Source organism: Cyanistes caeruleus, chromosome 16, assembly GCF_971803275.1.
Source record: "Cyanistes caeruleus chromosome 16, bCyaCae1.hap1.1, whole genome shotgun sequence".
Taxonomy (NCBI): Eukaryota; Metazoa; Chordata; class Aves; order Passeriformes; family Paridae; genus Cyanistes; species Cyanistes caeruleus.
In genome coordinates, this window is record NC_141716.1 from 6,486,157 (window position 1) to 6,498,570 (window position 12,414).

Below are 12,414 nucleotides of genomic sequence, written 5' to 3' on the forward strand. Positions count from 1 at the left end.
AGGATCTCCGTTGTCCACTTCAGCCTGGGCCTGGGCTCCTGGCAGTGATGTCACAGTGCACGCTCCAGCTAGAACTTCCAGCATCCAGCAACGGCCACAACACAACCCTTGGCTCGTTGTGTCAGGACGCTCTTCACAGTGCTCCAAACCTACCCCTGCCACCTTGTTATCTCCTGCTCCCTGATTCCCCCAGCAGTCCCTAAAGCTCCCCATCGTGTTCATTTTGCTATCCATCCTTGCACAATGTCTGCATTTTCTCCAAAGAAGGTATGGTACTATTCCACGGAGGTGGACACCCCGCAGCTGCCTGGCTGGGCTGGAGCTCTGTGGGATAGTGTGGGAAAGGGACCCCACTGGGAGATTTTGCTACCTCTGCAGACTGTCACAGAGAGAGAGGAGGAGATGGAGGTTGATACACCAATTAATAGTGAAGAGAGAATGGAGGTGGATGAAGAGAACATTGGAGATGAAGAGATGGACATAGATGTGGATGAGACGGAAGAAGAAATGGAAGTGGAAATGAATGATGATATTGAGGACATGGAAATTGATATAGAAGACGAGGAGGAGGACATGGTGTTGGGATGAAGACCGATGCCAGAAGCAGAACAGGCAGGTGCTCCCCACAGGCAGAGTAGGTCCCCTGCTGCCAGGCTGGGGCTGGGCTGGGCACTCCCTGCTCAGGGACACGCTACCCCATGCAGTGGATTCTGGTGGCCATCCCTGGCCTGGCCTGAGCTTGCTTTGGGCCACACAAGCCCTGTTCCAGTGCTTGGGCCACAGCCCCCAGCCCCAGCCAGGCTCACTTCTGGCAGCAGAGTCCCACTGTGCCAGTGTCCCATCCTGGCAGCACATGGAACACCCCTCCATGCCTGACTGCACTGACCGTGCTACTTGTTTTCCTTCCAGGACTGAGGCACATCCCGGGCAGAGATGCCACCCATCTGTATATATGTTTTACAGTTGTGTTCAGATCGAAGTTTTAGAGTTTGCTGTAGTGTTCTGTAAATATGTTCCATATAGTTTAATTAGATATGTTCTTAGGTAAATAGGTTCTATAGTTTGTTGTTGTTGTTGTTACAAATATTCTTACAATGTAAATATGTTGTGTAGTTCATTCTTGTTCCTTTTCTTCTACAAATAAACATTCTTTATTTTTCACACCCCAGTTCTCTTTGCATTTTCTTCGGGCACATTTGCAAAGTTGTGCTTTCCACTCGCTCCAGGTTCCCAGGGCTGGATGTCCCTGCGGGAGCTGGCACAGCCACCCCAGGAGTGGGCTCCCTGTGCACAGGGGGTCCCACTGACAGAGCTCACCCTCTCCTTGCAGTTTCTCTGCACACACTTGGTAGCTGGAGGGGCAAATCCCAGTGGGCCCTGTCCCATGGCATCCCACATGGGAGCAGGGCTCAGCCTCATCCATGGCTCTTCCCTGGCTAGCCCCAGGGCTAAGGAGGCTGCACTGGGCTGCGGGCAGCCTGCTTCCTGGGCACCCTGAGGGGCTGGAGCCAGCCTGGAGGGAGCCTCAGCACAGGGGCCTCTGGCCCACATGCACCAAGATTTCCTTTGGAAACCCCTTCTGTCACCACACTCTGCTACAAGCACAACATCAATTGTTCCTCCTAGTTCAAGGTGAGACATTAATTGGCACAAATTTATCCCTTGGACTTTCTAGCACAGCAAATGTCAGCACTTGTAATCCCTGTTCTGCACTCCCTGCTCGGGCACCAAAACATTGGAACCTGCCAGAACATCTTTAATTAGCACCAACCTGCAGAGAGCTACAGGGGGAGAACCTACCCCCAACCACACAGGGACATTGATGGGCTGGGGCAGAGCTGAAACTAAAGTATTTTAATGCCAAGAGACAGGAATTTTTTATTACTGAATTCATTCTCCCAGGACAATAATGAAAGCTTTGTCTCCTCACCTGCCACACATGTCTATTGCCAAGGTTTGCTTCTGGGTTATGACTGATTTTTATTAATCTCTTCAGAACTCTGATACTCTTCCTGGCTAAGGTACAGAGATGACATTTCAGAGCCAGATGAGCTCAGCACAGCTTGTGCAACACGCAGAATTTCCAGACCCACAGATTCAGGCCATGCAAACTGATACTTTTTCGTCTGTGTGTAAAGATCACTGCAAGGATGTCATTGATGTACCACACACTTCTCAGAGCTGTCCCTTCTATCCAGCTCTCCCCAGTCACTTCACAGACTTCACTGCAAGCAGTTTCTGATAGAGTTCAGTAGCACATGGGATTTCATCCTGGCTTTTCTTCATTTTCTCCTGAGCTGTCTCCAGACACAATGTGTGGGCACTGCAGCAGCATGAACGTGGCACCTCCTTGACACTGAGATTCATGTCACAACTTTTCATCAAAAGCAGCAAAGAAATGATTCCCACTGGCTCCCACACGGCTCCCTGGCAACTTTGTGCTGCTGCAGCTCCAGCACCAGCCCTGGTGCACAGCAATTTCAGGAGGAGACACACAGAAGGAATCAGCCATTCCCAGAGAATAAATATCTGTTTGCATGGCCCAAATCCCCACAACACTGCAGGCTGTGGTGACCCAGACTCTGCATTTGCACTTCAGCCTCTGTGCCTCACTTTTCCTCTCACTAAAGTCCCCCCAGTTTCCCTCATGCTCACATTCCCAAGATAATTCGAAGCAACATTAGGAGCAGGGATAGATGATGGGAACTGTCCCAAGGCTCGACAAAATTTCTCAGGCCTGACAATTCTAGCCAAGGACAGAGGAGAAAAACTGCATGAAAGAGGTGTGAAATCAAAGCAGAAATCAAATTTAGGTATAATGAGAAAAGCTGAAGAGGTTTTCAAGGTTTGGAACAAGATTAGCAGCTCCAGGCACAGGAGGGATGCGACATTTTCCCCGCTGTAACAATTCTGTGATGCAAATTGCATCTCAAATCCTTCTCCCCAGCTCTGGGACTTGTTCAGCCACCAACATGGTGCTGAATTTTTAAAGCAAAGTGGAAGCTGGTCAGAGAGGTGGTTTGCAAATCAAAATCACAGAGGACAGCTTGGAAGCAGCAGCCAGAGCAAAGAGAGGCAGAGCCTGGCCCTGGGGTGCAGCACAGCCACACAACACATGCCTGAAACTCTAAGAAATTAAAGAATTTTCAACAGGAGATACAGAAGGTTCTTTATGGAATCCCTGCCTCCTTCACAAGGCATCAGCATGCAGGAGAACACAAGGATGAAGATTACAGCACCTTCTGCTGCTGCTTCCATCTCCTGAGTCAAATCTCACCAAAATCTCTCACTATTGGGCATTCCCAAAGCCTCAGATTCACTCAGTCCTTGCAGGATTTCAGTGCTGAGGAGCATGAAGGGAGATAAAGGCACTTGCAGAGACCAGAGATGCATTTTCTGCCTGAGGTGCATTTTACTGCCCAGCTTATTTCCTCTAAAACCATTCCAATCAGCCCCTTGGACAGCACCAAGCCAGCAGCAGAACATCAGCGCCTGAAAATGCTTGGAAATGCCATTCTTTGATATTTCTGTCCAGCTCTCCCATTTCATGGTGCCATTGCAGGGCTTTATCCCATCATTCAGCACTTGCAGCAAGTCTTGGCAACCAGCTTCAGATGGATTTTTAGTGCTGAGTAAGAAAGAGGCAATTTTACTTTGTCTCCAGTGAATGAAATTTCACCTAAATCAGATGAACTCTGTGTTGGGTGATTGGCCAGGCACTAACTACTGCCAGGTCCCCAAGCCTGGATGTCAAACTGCCCTAATATTGGAAAGTTAAATTTATTTGGTTTTATGTACAAGATTATTCTGTCTCAAAATAATTTGGATTCATATAATTGCATTTCCAAGCACTAAACTCAGACCATTCACAAAGAGCACAAGAGACAGGAGAAGAAATAAAAATAGAGATTTCTAAGGAGATGGAAATTGAATGCTGAGTTTTTCCCATTATAGGAAGTTTCATAAATTATCACCTGCCAGCTCCTTGCCTTCACTTGTGTGGCCACCACTGAATACACTCCCAGATAAGAAAATGTTTGTCCTACTGAAAACTGGGACTAGAAGTGGAAAAAGGTTCAGATATCTGAATTAAAAGACAACATAATGAAAAGAGCTGCCTTATAATAGCAAGATATGATGGACAGCAGGAATGGCTGAAGCCAGCAGGAGATAAGTCCATGAACTATTGGTGCTACAAAGATTTCTGACAAAACCCCCAATAAGCCAAAAACAACGTTTTGTCTGGCACAGCTGATAGGAGCCCTGTGCATTTAATTCAGTCATTGGCAGCCCATGGAGATTGGCTTTAAGCTCCTTTGGTCCACTACTACTTTTTTATATTTTATTTTATTTTTTCCACCCAGAAAATGTAATTGCTTCTAGTCTTTGTGAAGAAATTACTGCTTTGAATGGTTCAAGGCAAAGAGTTTCTTCCCATACCCACTTGGAATCAGTCACCAAGAGAGATATTTTCTTAAAAGATCTCTTAAAAATTTTGGAGTTACTTTCAACAGAAATAACTTGGTTATTTTGTTCAAAATTATAAGGGAATTGAATTTGGCTCCCTCAGTTTAAAAAGAAGCGTTTCTTCCCAGTTCTTCACCAAGAGGAACAAAACACTTGGTTGCAGCAAACTGAAGGGAGGAAGAAGTTTCTTTCCCCCTGAGCTGCACAACAAGAGACAATTTTGCTGCCAAGAGGTGACAAAATCCAGTCAATTTCCAGTTATTTTAGTTTCAGAGAAAAGCTCCAAGGATCATAGCTGTGGGAGACACAGAGTGGGAGGAGCAGGGGATCTGCTGGGGGGTTTTGGGCTGGGGGATAGATTAAAGAAATGTTCAAGTGAAACCCATCAGAGCTCAAGACTTCATCCCACAGAGGAGAAATTTGATTTGGCCCAAATGCCATTCAAATCCAAAAAACATTGAGGCATTTCCCCAAGCTCTGCTGAACCATCAGGTACAACCCAAACCATCCTGTGGGACCAGAGCAGCAGCTCCCTGGCATGGGGACAGGGATGCTCCCTTGGGAAGCCGCCTGCATCACCCATGGGATTCGCAAGATCTGTTTCTAAAGACGCCAACATCCAAAAAACTCCACATTAAAAGCCCTTAATTTGGGGTTTCACTTCTCCATCTGTCTCTTGTCACGAGACAGCTGCTCCACTTCAACACCCTGCTGCATTGGTCCAAATTTTCTCCTAATTTCCAGCCTAAACAAGAAGTTACTTCCATTCATTCTTCTGCAAGTACTGTGAGCTTGTACCTGCTCTGCTCTTCCTCTCCTGCTGTGCATTTGTGCACATCAAGTGCCAAGAGCATTTCCTTGTTTAAATTATGTCACTTTTCCCTTATTATTTCCTTCCCATATAGTTGCACAGATTTGGTGCTCGCTCAACACTCACAACATTGACAGCACAAAGTCGAGTTTTCACACCAGCTTCCCCAACCTTGGGACCAAGACTGCAAAGATGGAAACACAGCAAAGAAATTTGAAACAGAGGCCCTAATAAAGGTAATAAAATGCCACATGCCTGTGTTTGCTGCAGGGAAGAATAGTCCTGCTTATTAAATCATTACAAACAATTAAAGCAGCAGAGGGGAGGAAGACAGCGCTATCGTTTCCAGCTCCCCAGTCCTCCTCTGCCCGCGGCATGAATTTCATAAAGCACAAATCTCCCAGCAGAAATCCCTCAGCAATTGATTTCCTACTCATGGAATACAGCAGGCAGACACCCTGGCTTTCCTGGCCAGAAAAGGAGAATTTGCCTGGATGTTTTTCCCAGCCATGCAGCTGTGATGTCAAATCCCCTCACTGCCCTGGCAGGAGATTCCTGAAGGGACACGTTCCTGTGGGGTGACGACCCTCTGGAGAGGCACAGAGAGCTTTGTGTCAGTGTAAGGGACCCCCACAACAGCAGATCCCTAATTCAGGCTCCATCTTTGCTCACATGTGGTTTCTAGAAGAAAATTCCCTGTGATTGCATTTCCCCAGAACGGGTAATTTCAAGCACGTTTTTCTCTTGAGCTGTTCTGCCTTCCACAAAAGCAGCGTGCCCGGGATCACTTTGGAGACGAGCAAATAGCTCCATGGCAAACAGGAGCACCAGGAAACATAGCAACACCTAACAACCAAGACCATCCAAACCCACTTACCAGCCCACCCCCACATCTCCTGGACTCACTTGAATGCTCAGGAGAGTCTGAAAAGCCAACTGTTTTCTAAGAAACGGCTGTGCAATCGAAAGGGAAATGACAGGGACAATCAGCCCCCCAAAAGTGCCTCTGGCAGGGGAAGGAGCAGGAGGATCCAGCCCTTACTGACAGTGGTGCAGCTCAAGTGATGCTTGTTCACTATTTGGGTTGCTTTTGTTGCTTTTACATTAACAACACCACAATTTTGTCCCTCCCTGCAGCCACATGAAAAAAAATTTGCTGGTCTCTCACCTCTTTCTTGCCTCTCTCTGCCTGAAATTATTTTTCTCTTATACAACAGGCAAAACAGGATTTGTTTTCGTGCTTTTTGACTGATCTCAATATGGAAAACATCAAACCAACCATTACACAGCTGCCCCAGGGCAGCAAGGAAGGGAAATCTGACAACAGAGGTGGGAACACCAGCCAGGGGTAACAGCATCATATTCTGCCTCTCTCATGGATGCTTTTTCTTCCCAGTGCAGAAAATTCCCTGCCCTTTTTAGGGTTGTAGAAGGATGCTGTCTGCCCCACGAAATGAGGAGCAAACCAAGCAGGAATGCTGCAGAACACCTCTGTTCCTATGACATTATTCTGCTAAACCCATAAACCCACAGAAGAATGGGCACTGTCAACTCCTGATTGCAGAGAAGGGACTTCATCACATCCTCCCTGTAAATTAGGATTTATCAGAGATGGAGAATTGATTGCCAAGTAACCTGCAGAGACACAAAACTACTCTGCAGTTTTCTAGGACTCACTGAGGAGTACAAAAAGGTTATTGATGCAGTTAGGGACTGTTTCTGTACAGGATGCGCTCCTGCATCTCCTGACATCCCAGGCAAGGAAAAAATGTACTTAACATTTGCAAGAAGAAAGGAATTCTTCTTAAAAAAAAAGGAAAAAAAATAGAAATCAACTTCAAGGCAAGGAGCCCTCAGTAAGAGCTTGCAGAAGTTGGTCAAAATAGATCATTTACAAGGAAATAATCTTCCTCTGCATTCACATGGAGTTGTGAAGCAGGTGGAGATGGAGATGGAGATGTCTCAGAGCCTGAGTGTGCTCCTTACCAATAAAATGACATTGATATTACCAAGTATTAGAAGTTAAAAACTTCAGCAATAACTCTGCCCTGAAACACAAAACACCTTCTCCCACACAGTCAGCACTTGTCTGAAATCATTCCCTTTGGCAGGAGGCCCTGCATGGCCTGGCGAGTTCTGCACTTCAGAAATTATTCCCTGTGAAAAACACAGAGGTGTGTCTTAATTTCTTTGCTTTTTCTGCTTCTCCTCCACAAGCATCCAAAACTTCTTTTTGGTGTGGTTCTCTATAATTTTCATCAATATGATTTCTGACTTTTATTTACCAGCATGCTGTGGAAAGCCCAGTCAAAGACCTTACAGCTTCAACCCCAGGGAATTAAATTCAGGGGCTTTGCTTTGGGGCTCAAATTAGATTTTAAAGAGAGAAGAGCCAGGTGTTCCTGGCTGTCACTGCTCTTTTGGCTGTTCCTGGGGCCCACACTGAATCCAGTCCCTCCCTCAATTGCATCCCCACTATGGCCATGACCATGCAGATGAGCAGAGACCACCAGCCATGCATAAACCTCATCTTGCAGTAATCCTTTCCCTTTTATCTTTTGCATTTTAAATTATTTTTATGAGTTTTATAAAACACCATTTCCTACTAAATTCACCTGAGTTATCCAACTTACATTTTTCTCCATCACACTGACATAACCAACAAGGCTCCTGCTCTCAGAACTGAATTTTCATGAGCACATACATGGCCACAAGAATTACAGTGCCCTATTTAAGTAGTTCAGGCTGGTATTAATTGTAAAACAGAGCTGTAATAAATTATTACAGTTCAAAGCCAGAATCAAGTTTCACCAAGGTCAAACCAGACCTTCTGCTTTTCCCTTTTTTCCTTACAATAATTGATGGTATTGTAAACCTTGTACTCCACAATGTTTGTTTGCCAAAAGAGTGTGGAGAAAGTTGCTGGCTCTGTAAAACTACACTGGAAAGCGTTGTGCCAGAGGACAGATTTCATCTGTTTTGTCGGTTTGGGGTTTTTCACAATGTACAAAATATTAGACCATTTCTCTAAAACATGATATTAAGTTGAAGATGAGTCATTTCACTGTCATAACACAAGAGGGAGGGGAAAGCAGAGTGAACAAAGCAGAAAATTCATTCAGCAGCAATTTGCACTCCATAACCCTCTGCTGATGAGGCTTTTAGGCCAGAGGAGCTCTGCTACTTAAGCAGAGAAGGCAACACATTAAGCTGTTGCTTAGAGATATTGGAATATATTGCACAGAACCTGCTCCTTGCTGAGCATCCCTGAAGGGCTCCCGGCTGTTTTTCCAAGAATGCATTATAGCCCATGGCAGTGCTGCTGCTTGTGAAGACTCAAAGCTTTTCCAAGCAGGTCAAGCAATGACAGAAAGGGTAACTTTTCACAAGTCACAGTTCAGATGGAATTAAAAAAGTCAAAGTGACAACTTGTCCCACTTGGACGTGGCAAACACCAAGGGCTCTTAGCAGCTGTGTTACAACCAGCTTAAGAGGAACTAAATAATGCACATTCCTGCCAGGAATGCTGATGGATCACAGCACTGCAGGACACCCTCATCTGCCAGCAGCACAGGATGGACAGGGATCCAGGGAAGAGCTGATTCCTACCTGCTGGCTCACTCTAACTTTGGGCAAAAATCATCCTTTTAATTTGGTTTTGCTCTCATCCTTTCAAACTAGGATTCCTCCTTATGTCTTAATCTTCAGCTGTGCTGAAGAACCTCCTTGCACACACTCTGTGCACATCTGATAGAGGCAACCAGCAGGAAACAGAACCCTGTTAACATCTCTGTGGTCAGGAGAACTCCAGAAGGAAGCAATTAGCTGTACCCTGGAGTACTGCAGAGCAGGTCCCATCACATCCAACACTTTTTCCTCACAGGTCCCACAGGCAAATTACACAAAAGCTGTCACTCACGTGGGCTGATGGAAGAACTCTGAGATAGGGAAGCACAAAAGCTCCAAAGTCCAGAGGACTAATCGATCCATAGATTGATGCAGCAGATTTAGCTTCTCTTGCTTCCAGACTTAAGGAGGATGAAGCAGCAGCATCTCTGGCACAGTCTCAGAGCCATGGGACAATGTTTGGCCTTTCCTGGTGGCAGCACCAGCACAAAGGAAGCTGCAGACCACTGCCTTGAGTCCCTCACACCCCACAAAAGTGATGAGCAGCACTGAAAAAACAAACAGTCCACTTCCAGAAACCTCCCTCTTCCAAAGGGGTCTGCTTTGAACAGACTGAGCTGGCTCAGGTCAGCAAACCAGCCAAAGCACACACTCACTTCCAACCCTGGAGAAAGGCAGAAAAAAATGCTGGAGAATAAAAGCATCCTGGAATGGAAGCAGATTTTAATTCCTCTCTGGAACAAGGCTGCTTGAAGCCAGACCAGCAGGGAGTGGGAGAGGAAATGAGGGTGTTTAAAGCAGTGTTCTGTCTGACTCTAAATTCTCACAGATCTGTATTAATTGCAGCAAGACTGGCACCGTGTCCTTGCTCCCACTGTCATGAGTACTCTACCAGAGCTCTCTTAATTAACTCATCTGACAGCACAGCTCCTGCTGGGAGCCAGGCAGCCTCTTGCAATGCCAGCCACCCTCCACGGCTGCTGGCACCTCTGGGAAGCCCCAGCCAGCACCACAGGGCTGTGGAAGGTGTGGAAGAAGAGCCAGTGTCTCCAAGAAGCACTGGGAATGAGGGCTGACCCACCTCCCAACCTCCTTCTTGGCTTTCAGGGACCAAACAGCTTCAGTCAGCCACCCACCAGCTCCTGGCTCTACAGCTTTTATTCCCCATCACAGCTGCTCTGAGGAAATTGCTACCAGGGTGTTTGTGACAATGGCTGCCCTGCAGAGGCAGACTGGGCAGTTACTGATATGTACTTTCCTTGACAAAACCAGGCTGTTTATAGACTCATTACTCCCATTTTCCTTAAATCGCTTCCTGTACCCCTTTGTCTTCACTGCAGCCTTCAGGTGGGCAGGATGTGTGGCCAGCCCCCAGATCCATGACAATTATCACCATTCAAAAGCACTTTCTTTGCCCACAGTTCAGCAGTTTACCGATGGAGACATTTGCCTTGCATTCTCCCCTCAGAAAAAATCACCACCTGCAGCTCTTGCCTGGCTCCCTGAGGTGTCCCACAGGGCCAGCACCATCACCTGTCTAAGCCAGCCTGGCTCAGTAAGGCTGGGAAGGTTTTGGGGGGAAGCAGGAGGATGTCCCAGCTTGTGGGTGAATGTTATTCTGCAAGTAGCCTGGCCAGGCACACTTACCTTGCCAGGAGAAATTACAGCCCATTTGACATAATCAGTTCTGGATCTTTCTCAGGACAGCAGGTCCTGTTGTGATAGGACAGGGGGAATGGTTTTATACAGAAGGAGGGTGGATTTAAATTAGATATAAGAAAGAAGTTTTGGGGTTTTTTACAGTGAGGATGGTGAGGTACTACCACAGGTTACCCAGAGGTGTTAGATGCCCCATCCCTGGGAGCACTCGAGGTCAGGTTGGATGGCTCAGTTCTGAGCAATCTGATCTGGTTGACAATGTCCCTGCTCATTGCAGGGGGCTGGACTAGATGACCTTTAAAGGTCCCTTCCCACCCAAACTACTCCTTGATTCTATTATTAATCTGCAATGCTTTTGAAAGCCTGAACACTTCATACAGATAAATCACCTTAATAACCAGTGACTGCAAGACAGCCAGCCGAGAACATTTTGTTTTGGTAAACAGGCTATTGATTGTATATCTGTGTCCTTGAGATGAACTTGACTCCTTGACTGCAGCAGGAGCCCAACAAAACAGGTTCTCCATAACTCCAAAATAGTGGATGGCCTTTGTCTGGAGCCAGCAGCACATCAGCTTTATGAAGGCAATAAAGAACCACCCATTTAGCATTGCCAGGGGTTTCCCCTCCCTAAAATGCTGCCTTTTCTTTGTTTGCACAGCTGACCCAAGCTGCACAGTGTGAGCATGGGCTTCAAGAGGCAAAGTCCATCTCCATGGCACGGATTTGCCAGGAATAAAACCTTTGTCCCTGTTGCACTGTGCTGATGATGGAGCTGTTGGCACAAAAGTAGGTCCAAGCAGCTCTGAGGGAAAGGACAGCTCATGTCCTTTGTAGCAGCATCTTCAAACCAGTGCTTGATTTTCAGGGCTTTATGCCACTGTAACATTTAATACATATATTAAGCAAGGGATTCGCAGCCAGAGAAGACAAGAAGAATAAAGCATTCTCTCAGCCTTCTCTCCAAGAACTCCCCATCACACCAATATACATGGATCTGTTTCCTCTGTGCACAGCCTCTGGCCCTGGATGGGCCCAGAGACACACAGAAGAAATATTTACTCTGTTGGAAGAACAATTCCTACTGCAAAGCAATTTCCTACATGAATTTAGATCTGTTGGCAATTGTTCTCCCCAAAGCAAACAGGTTTTATTGGAGAACCAGGGAAAGAGTTCTGAAAGCAGGTGCCAGCAATTTGGGGTATCTAAGCAAAAGCCCCTCTACCCACACCAGGCAGTGAGATTTAATTAGTCTCCATCTCATCTCTGACAGTTATTTTAATCAAGCACATCCTAACCAAGGCACGGAGAGCATGTTCACTACAGATAATGAGGAGTAAGGCAGAGGGTAAAGCACAAGAGATCATCATCAGTACCGCAGCCCCTTCAGCTCCCAGCCCCTCACCACAGCCCCTAAAACACACAGCACCCAGCACATAACCCCTGGCCATGGCAGCATGATGCTAATTCCAAGATAATATAGTCTGGGAAGAGAAAAAACTGCTTTTAAGCTATCCCAGAGATATACTTCATGCTGAAAAACAGAAAGCCTCAGAGGATTGTGGATGAAAAATGCTTTCAAACCCTTTTGTCCCAGGGAATAATTACAGATCAGCAAATGTAACATCACATTCTCCTGAATTTTTCTGCCTTTCTGTATGTTCTTCTCTGAAAAAGACAACAGCAATTCCTGGAAACTGCCTTCCCCCTGCAGACCTACAAATGCCTTGCTTCATTTACAACTCCTTATAAACCACACCAGCTTTCCCAAAACAGGAAAGAGGAAAGCTCTGGAGGTGTTTAATCTGTAGAAGTATCATTCATATAATTCCTATGCAATATAATTGGAC